Source organism: Hipposideros armiger, unplaced genomic scaffold (assembly GCF_001890085.2).
Source record: "Hipposideros armiger isolate ML-2016 unplaced genomic scaffold, ASM189008v1 scaffold_433, whole genome shotgun sequence".
Lineage (NCBI taxonomy): Eukaryota > Metazoa > Chordata > Mammalia > Chiroptera > Hipposideridae > Hipposideros > Hipposideros armiger.
The window spans coordinates 1,000,677-1,010,115 of record NW_017731783.1 but is presented as its reverse complement, the minus strand read 5'-3'; the positions used below and the strand labels follow the sequence as shown (position 1 = coordinate 1,010,115).

General features: G+C 42.6%; 1 protein-coding gene across 1 annotated transcript in view; it reads right to left on the bottom strand.

Annotated features, from left to right (window-relative positions):
• The window catches only part of LPIN2 (lipin 2), a 101,341-nt gene extending 93,045 nt beyond the window's left edge, over positions 1–8,296 (bottom strand). The window contains exon 1 of the mRNA XM_019665106.1: positions 8,171–8,296. The gene's annotated coding sequence lies outside the window, so the exon portion shown is untranslated. The remainder of the gene's footprint in view (positions 1–8,170) is intronic.
• Positions 8,297–9,439: the final 1,143 nt, after the last annotated feature.

Sequence of the window (9,439 nt, the reverse complement as noted above, 5' to 3'; positions counted from 1 at the left end):
TCAGAAGAAGAAATCAGGAAATCAATCCCATTTACAATTACTTCTAAAAGAATAAAATACCAAGGAATAAATTTAACCAAAGAAGTAAAAGACATGTACTCAGAAAATTATAAGCCATTGAAGAGAGAAATCAAAGAGGATACAAATAAATGGAAACACATACCATGTTCATGGATAGGAAGAATTAATATAGTTAAAATGTCAATACTACCCAAGGCAATATATAAATTCAATACAATTCCTATCAAACTACCAAGGACATTTTTATCAGAAATAGAACATATAATCTTAAAATTTATATGGACCATAAAAGACCCCGAACAGCCACGGCAATCTTGAGAAATAAGAACAAAGTGGGAGGTATGACGCTACCCGACCTCAAATCATATTACAAGGCTACAGTGAACAAAACAGTATGGCACTGGCATAAAAACAGACACACAGACCAATGCAACAGAATAAAGAGGCAGAAATAAACCCATCCATATATGGTCATTTAATCTATGACAATGGAAGCAAGAATTTACATTGGAGTAAAGATAAGTCTATTTAATAAATGGTGCTTGGAAAATTGGACTGACACGTGCAAAAAAATGAAAATGGACCACATACACCATATACGAGAACAAATTCAAAATGCATTAAAGACTTAAATGTAAGACCTGGAACCATAAAACTCCTAGAAGAAAACATAGGGAGTAAATCTGCAGACATTACCCTCAGTAATATTTTTACTGCTATATCCCCTCGTGCGAGGGAAATAAAAGAAAAAATAAACATATGGGATTACATCAAACTTAAAAGTTTTTCCACAGCAAAGGAAATCATCAATAAAACAAAAAGGGAGCCTAATGAATGGGAGAAGATATTTACCAATGATATATCTTATAAGGGATTAATATCCAAAATTTATAAAACACTCATTCAACTCAACACCAAAAAAATCAAACAACCCAATTAAAAAATGGGCAGAGGACATGAAGAGACATTTCTCTAAAGAGGACATACAGATGGCCAACAGGCATATGAAAAATGTTCAACCTCACTAATAATTAGAGAAATGCAAATAAAAACCACAATGAGACACCACCTCACTCCAGCCAAAACGGCTATCATCAATAAATCAACAGACACGTGCTGGCGAGGCTCTGGAGAAAAGGGAACCCTGGTGCATTGTCAATGGGACTGCAGATTGGTGTAGCCATTATGGAAATCAGTATGGATGTATCTCAAAAAACTGGAAATGGAACTACTGTATGACCCAGCAATTCCACTCTTGGGTATCTATCCAGAGAAACCCAAGACGCTAATTAGAAAAAATATACGCACTCCTCTGTTTATTGTAGCGCTATTTACAACAGCCAAGACTTGGAAACAACCGAAATTCCCATTGGTAGACAATTGGATTAAGAAACTGTGGTACATTTATACAATGGAGTATTAATCCACTATAAAGAAGAATGAAATCGTACCATTTGCAACCATATGGATGGACTTAGAGAACATTATGTTAAGTGAAATAAGTCAGTCGGAGAAAGACAAATACCATATGATCTCACTTATATGTGGAATCTAAAAAACTGAATGAACAAACAAAGTAAACAGAAATAGTCTCAGAGATATAAAGGAAAAACTGATGGTTGTTAGTTGGGAGAGGGTGGGGATGAAGGGGAAGGGATTAGACAGCATAAATAGGTAACTACAATGTTGCCACAGGGATATGAAAGTTCAGGGAATATAATTTATAATGTTGTAAATATTTTGTAGGGTGTCAGATGGTCACCTGTCTTGTTAGGGAGACCACTGCATGGATGGGGTAGAGGCTTGATCACTGCACCGTACACCTGAAGCTGATGCTGTATAATATTGTATGTCAACTATAATCGAATATATTTATAGTCACGGATGTGGAGTATAGTGTGGGAGTGGAGTCAAGGGAATTGTAATAGATATGTATGATATGGGGGAGTGGGGCAGCAGATTGGGAGGGGGGGTTGTCACTTTGAGGGGTAAAACATAATTATTGCTCTGTGTTGTACAGCTGAAACTAACTTTAAAAATGTTTATTTCACACCAAAAAAAAAATAAATAAAAATAAAATAAATATAATGTGTGGACAGAGGGTTTAACATGTTTTCCAAAGAAAAAAATAATTACACTTAGCATCCTAAAAGAAACAAAAAGTATATTCTCTACGGTTCTTCAGTAAAACCAAATATTCCTTGATTTATGTTGGTTCAGAAGAAAGGCACATCAGTTTACAAGGATCACAAATATACAGACTCAACTGTTGGGGAAAGTAGTTAACCACAATTCAAGAAGCACTGATTCAGAGTTCTTAATTCACATTAAGTACCTGATGGTTTCACTATCTCATAGTGGATAACAATACAAATCATATCATCAAATTATCAAATGTCTTTATACTATTGTAGATTATGCCCAAATACCTTTTAAGGGCAACTCACATACTGAAAGCTTCTCTTTTAGAATGAGTTAAACACCAAGTCTCTAGTACAGCTGGACACATCTATCTTGCTAGGAGCAATGATTCCATAATATACTGAATAGATTAGAACCAGCCTGGCCATTGTACAACTCCATTGTTTATTCAGAGGTATAAAAAAAGTTTTTTAGGTAGTTATCCTTCCTATTATATATTTCAGAAAATAGGTAAATGCAGAAATTCAATGTCACTAAAAAAGTTATTTGGTACTGTGTTTATCTTTTTCCTTGCAGTAAAATCACTAGTTCCAACTTTAGAGTTTCTGAACAACATTTTCCTATCCTCAGCTTCTCCTCTTCACCTAATAATTACTTAAAGCCACCAAAACCAAAAAAAAACAAATTTAAACCTAGATCCTGGTAGCCCCCCCATCCTTTTCTTTGAAATATTAGTCTTTTTTTTTTTAAAGATTTTCTTTTTATTTATTGGGGAATTGGGGGATGGGAACAGCGCTGGGGAATTGGGGGAAGGGGAACAGACAAGTTGCTGTCGTTTTGTTCTTCAGTCTAGTTGTGGGGGACACTGCTTCACTGGCCCAAGTTGGCACCATCATTGCGCTCTTCCCGGGCGAGGCAAATCAGTCGCCGGATTTTGGACGGCCACTCACTGAGGCTGCTGCGCAGGGTCTGCAGCCTACGCTGTCACCACTCACAGCAGCCCAGCTCTAGGTTGAACTGTTGTTCAGCATCTTAGCTGTAGAGGGCAGTGTCACTGGCCCTCATATGTGGGATCTAAACCGGGGCCCTCTGGCATCCCAAGTCAGCTCTTAACCAATGCGCCACTTCGCCGGCCCTGAAATATTAGTCTTTAATAATGTTTCTTCATCTTTTCAAATCTGTGTCCCTTATACCCACTTTACTGTTACTTAAAATTTCAACTAAATTAACAAGTGATCAAAAAATAAAAAAACAATGGGAGAGAGTACACCAGACCTTCAAAGTTTCCAGTGTACTGCAAATAACAGGTCTCACAGCTGTGCCAGCTCATTCTATTTTTTTTTTTTAAATTGGGAAATTGGGGGAGGGGAACAGTGTTGAGGAATTGGGGAGGGGGACCAGCCAAGTTGTTCTTCAGTCTTAGTTTTGGAGGGTGCTAGTCGCCATCTGGCTTCCTGTCCGCAGCTCGTGGCCTCTAAACTCAGGGTGCTGTGTTACAATCTTAGTTGCAGGTGGGCGTAGCCACCATCCCATGCAGCAGCTCTGTTGCTAAGAGCGCATGGTCGATCCACTGAGCCATCCAGGTGGCAGCTCAGCTCAAGGTGCCAAGTTCAGTCTTAGTTGCGGGCGGGCGTAGCCCACCATTGAACAGGCAGTCTTGTTGCTAGGAGCACGTGCTCTCACCAGCTGAGCCATCCTGCCACCTGTTGGCAGCTCAGCTCAGGCGCAGCATCACTGACCTGTGTGGGAATTGAACCGGTGGTCCTGTTGCTCATAGCTCACACTCTTGAGCTAACTCTTAACCAACTGAGCCACTTGGCCAGCCCCCAGCTTATTCTATTTGAGCTCTTCTGCACATCAACCTATGAAGATTCATCCCTTCCTCTTTCCCCTTTAAAATCACCAGGCTCTCTTTCTCCACAACAATACTCCAAAGGTACCCATGTTTAAACATTCCTTCTTCCCCTCCTCAAATCCTACTTTTCCTACTAGAATCTGACAAACCTTTAAGGCTAGCTTCTTACTAGTTCCATTCAACACTCTCCATCTCTCCTCTAATCCTCCCCTTAGTTCAACATTTATGGAAAACAAAGGAAGCAAACTGGCATTGATGCAGGCCACAGGGAGTGTATGAAAATTAAGGAGAAAAGTTATTTACTCTACTACTGATTAACAGCTAGAGGAAAGCCGCAGATGACTTGAGAGCAAACACAAAGTAATATCAAAAGCACAAAATAACATATCAATACATGTAAAGAGGTGTGCCGCCTATAGCTAAAGTTAATCAAGAAAAGTGAGTATGAAGAAAATGGTTAAATGTTTGAGACAAGTGGAGATGGTAGGTAGAAAACTGAATTGAGGACACTGAAATGAGAAATTTAGATTTGCTAAAACAGGTAAGAATGAATCACTGTAAATTCTTAAACAGGAAAAATAAAAAAAGATGCTAGGAATTGAAAACTTACAACTTATAAATCACTTTAAATTTTATTTATAAACACCACATCATAAAGTTGTAAATTCAAAGATTACAAAAACATTCTAGATTTTTAAAAGATCACTTTCTAGGATCTCCCCCTCCCACTTTTCTATTACATTTATGTAGTCTCTCAAATTATATAGTTGACCTAAATAATTTAAAAATTATTTTAAAAGATCCCACTTCTAACAATCACATACTACCTTGCCTTTTCAGTCGTTACCTCTTTATACTGAGATGAAATGAAGGTAAGAAAAGGAGGTGATGCTATAACTTTTTGTTATGTTTTACAAGTTAAATGATTTCTGACTTTCTTCATTTCTTAGTAACAATTTTAATACCAATCTAAATTGACAAACAGGACTACTGAAATTTAGCACTGAAAGGCTTTAAAGGAAAAAGAGTCTAAACAGTAGTCAGTGAATCGAATGAGAAAAAAATGTATATTTTATCATCATTCTAATACTAAAAGTCACGTTAGGGGCTTTATCTTGCATTGCAGCACAAATTATCTCCTAACGGGTTCTTTTTTTGTTCTCTTTCCTTCTTGATAGACTGAAAACTTAGAGCAGAATCATCCAGTTGCAGGATTTCAGAGGAGCAGATCATCTGGGCCACAATTCCTGTTACTGGTCAGTAGCACCTGTGCGAGGTGCGGACTGCAGAGCTGGAGAGGCCCCATTACACACAGGTTGCCACTGACTCTGAAAATACCAAGCTGCTTTATCTGGCCCCCAGGGGTGAGCAACTTTCCCTCACACACTTGTCTTGAAGAGTACAGGACCGTACACATATGAAGTGTTTAGTGTTAGTAATAGTGTTACTAAAATAAAGAATCGAGCAGACAGTGGGCGAGGGGGTGTGGGGGGGTGTGGATTCCAAAGTGCTAATTGCTAGCAAAGCCACCAAGACAACTTCTTATTCAAATACCATCTAACCAAGATATAACCATAAAGCTTACTGTTCCAACCTGTAATAACTATGTTCAAAGTTTTAATAAGACATAATTTATATAGGATTCTCTCAACTGGAGGCTCCGCCTACCAACTTGTGAGTTGTTTCATCATGAAGAAGGCAAATGATAGGTCAGAAGACTCTGGAGCTCAGCCAGAAGTACTTATATATGAAGGGAATAAATTAGATAAAAACAAGGTTTCAAAATAAAGGTCCCAAACCACGACCTAGCGATTGGGCAAGTCAATATGCGCACACATACACACAAAGTGACAGCAACTGGGGTCAGAGCAAAAAGGAAAGGCTTTAAATTAACAGGTGGGCAGACTTAAGTCAGATTTAAATAAAAACTTCCTGACTTGGGTTTCTAAGCACCTAAGGGAGGTAGCTGAATCTACTTCCTAATAAGACAAAGCTTCAGGCTGTTACTGTGCTGCTATATATGAGGAAATATGCAGACAAAGAAGCATAACCAAAGGAAATAGCTGTTGACACAGAGAACCAAGCTATATTTAAACTAAATATTAATATTTAAACTAGTGCTCAAGTCTGCAGCACATGTATTAAAATATTTAAACATTGCACAATGTTCACTGTAATGATCATCAGCTTAATTTAACCTTTTACCACCAATGCTTGGCACTGCCAGGATTATTCACCCAAAGCTCACAATTCAGGAAACTTAAGTGAACTCATTCAGGAAGTGCCTTGGCTCTCAGGTCACTCACTGGTAAGGTCACACCATCTGCTGCTTCCTACCTTAATTCAACAGACCTCAACCAAGGCTCTTCTAAAAGCTGGCTCTGTATTTGGTATCAGACAGCAACCAGAGTCAGGCCTTCAGGAATTCCTGGTCTAGTGCAGGAGACAATCCAGTCAGTAAACTAAAAATTACCATACAGGGTGATGAGTACCTGTATTGCTACAACACAGCCATAAAGGACACAAAGCCCCAGCTGACTGGACTATTTGCTTCTTAACAATGGCTTTACTTATAGTACTCAATGGTTTTCACACGCTCCTATTTCCAGTTCCTCTTAAACATAAAGCTTCTCTGTTGGTTCTCAACTGTGCCATCAAATACTAAAACAGAAGCCATCATCTTATTTGTAGCATTCTATGGCCATCTCTACCAACATTTGGACATGGAGCTACTTCAGTCAGACATACCACAATCAACTGCACATTTCATTGAAGAGAAGCCATCCATACTGCCCACGCTTTCACATGTTGCCTGGGCCATGTTTTTCGTATTCTGGCCGAGTATGACCTGAGGCTGACTGCACTTCAGGCAACATGAGGATGCTTCACTAGGGGACCAGACCATGGAGGGCTAAGTCACAGGGAATCCCTCCCCTGCACCTTGCTTTGGGCCCTGCGGCTGCACACCTCAGCATCACCTGCCACACTTTTCATTCTTAAGCCATTGAGAACAATCAATATCAGCCTATCAACTTGGAAACCATTATATGCCGCTAAATTAGTAAATATTTCAAAATATATTTCAAAACTGGCTTTGTATTGTCAAAGCATTATGAACTAGTGAAGCCAAGTTTTAATAAATGGTAACACTGAGCATCTCTATTGGGCAAAGAGCTTCAACAGGGCCTGGCCTGACACCAAGGCAAGACACTCTTTTTCAATTAAAAAAAAAACAGGTTTGGAAAAGTAATCCCCAAATGTGCATCTAAATTTGGTCTAGCGGCTTGTTAAATTTTCAAATACTCGGAGTTCCAGCACTTTAAAGGAAGGGTGCTCTTTCTGGTCCTGTTTTGCATAAGTATTCCTCCAAAATGTAACCTCAAATTTTCGGTGATAATAGTCTTAATTTGTTCAGGCAAGTGGAGAAAACGATGACCCGCCCGGGTTAAAAGTTGAAAAAGAAGCCCTTAGTATTAACCGTATGTTGACAAGTTCGATACAAATTAATATTGGCCAAGCGGCGAGGGTTCGAGAAGAGAAAAACTATTCATACTAAGGATCCGGTCTATAACCTAGAGGCAGAGAGGCGGGACGAACAAACAGCCCCAGAGTAATAAGAGCAACTTCCCAGCCCCGGCCTCACCGCGGATCACGTGCCGAGGGCGCCCCATCCCCCAGGGCCGGAGGCGGGATGGAGACGCGGCCTCGGGCGGCGCTTTCCTCGCGGTGACCGGCTTGGCCGAGCCTCACTTCGGCCTCAGCTCGAGCTTGCATGCCAGAAACCCAAGCGGGTCGGGGGGAGGGTGAGGTCTGAAGTGACCATCACCTCGGGCAGCAGCAGGGGCACCCGAATTTTTCAGAGTCATCACGTCCCCCTCTTGCTCAACCGCCGGCTCCCGGCTCGGCCCCCAGCCCGCCCCGCGAGCCCGTCCCGCCACAGCGCTGCGTCTACGTGCCGGCGAGGCGACCGCGCTGGCAGCTGGGGGCGCGGACAGGGGCCGCTCCGCCCGCGCTGCCCGAGAGGGTCCCGGCCTCCGGGAGGGCAGCTCCGCGCCGTACTGGAGCCCCCCGCTACCTCCGAGCGCAGAGACACGACGCCCGCGGCGGAGTGCAGCGCGAGAAAGCAAGGACCCCGGCCCGGCTCCCGCTTACCTGCGGGGGCTCGACTCCCGGCCCGCGCCGACGGGCAGTGAGGACCAGCCGGGCAGGATGGGCTCGCGGGCAGCTTAGGGGGCGGGGCCGGCCGGGAGCGCGCGGAGCTCCAGCGCCCGCCGCTGCCGCCGCCGCCGCCGCCGCTGCTTCGGGAGCCGCCTGGGCCGCAGCCGAGCCAGGCGGCCCTCATGAATGAGACGCGGCAGCGGCAGCGGCCGCGGCCGAGCGTCGAGCGGGAGGCGCGCGGGCCCCGCCCAGGTCACGTGATGCCGCGCTGCACCGCCCCCTCCTGGCCTCGCTCCGGGGCCCACGGCCGCAGAGCTCACGGATGCCGCTGACTGGCGGGGGCCCTGACCTCTCTCGTGCTGAGGTAAATCCGAGCGTTAGTTTTCTAAAAATAAAGTTTCTTCTGGTCTCCATGGCAACTCTGCAGCGCGTCAAATGGAACTTAGAGCCCAGTTGCCAAAAAAGAATAAATATTAAAGTGCACAAAAGGCATACGGGCATAAATGTTTTATAATCCACTTTGATCACCAGTAGCGCGTCTGGTTGGTTACTTTCTCCTCCCTAACCGAAATCTTACATTCCCTTTTAAATGTATACTTTTTAAAGAAATGGATTGCCAGTGCTGTATATTATTGTGGCACGCTGGTTTTTATCTTTTCTAAGTCTATTTTATTATGAACGAAAGGGTATGTATTCCTTCCAAGTGCCATTTAATTTCTCAGTATGCATCCTGTGGATGATAATTTATATAGCTTTGAGGATATTGAAAAATAAGCATTTATAGAAATCTCTTGTGTGATGAGCCCAGACACAGCACAATTTCTTCCCACAAATGGAGACTGGGCTGTGCTAGGACCAGGGAACAGGCTCCTTGTCACAGGGCTCCCCTGGGCTGGTTCTGCAGAAGGAACTGGGTAACCACTTCCTCATCCAAGTTCCTTTGGCCTTTAACATTCAGCCAAGCTTTGCCCCATCCTTAATCAAGTACCAACAGAGACATAGGTTGTTTCACTGGCCCAGGCACACTAGGAATTTTCCTCTTCTGTGCCTTTTACCTGGCTTCACAGCAACATAAAAATTTAGAAAGACAAGGACTGGAAGTTTCCCTCCAGATTTCAAAGCATTTTACTCCTCTATGTAGAAGCGGAATTAGAGTGAGAAAAAGAGCTGGAGCCTCAGTTTCTACATCAATAATATGGAAACAGTAATGACTTTCTCACAGGGTTGTTTTGAGGATTGCACAAGATTACCTATGAAATGCTT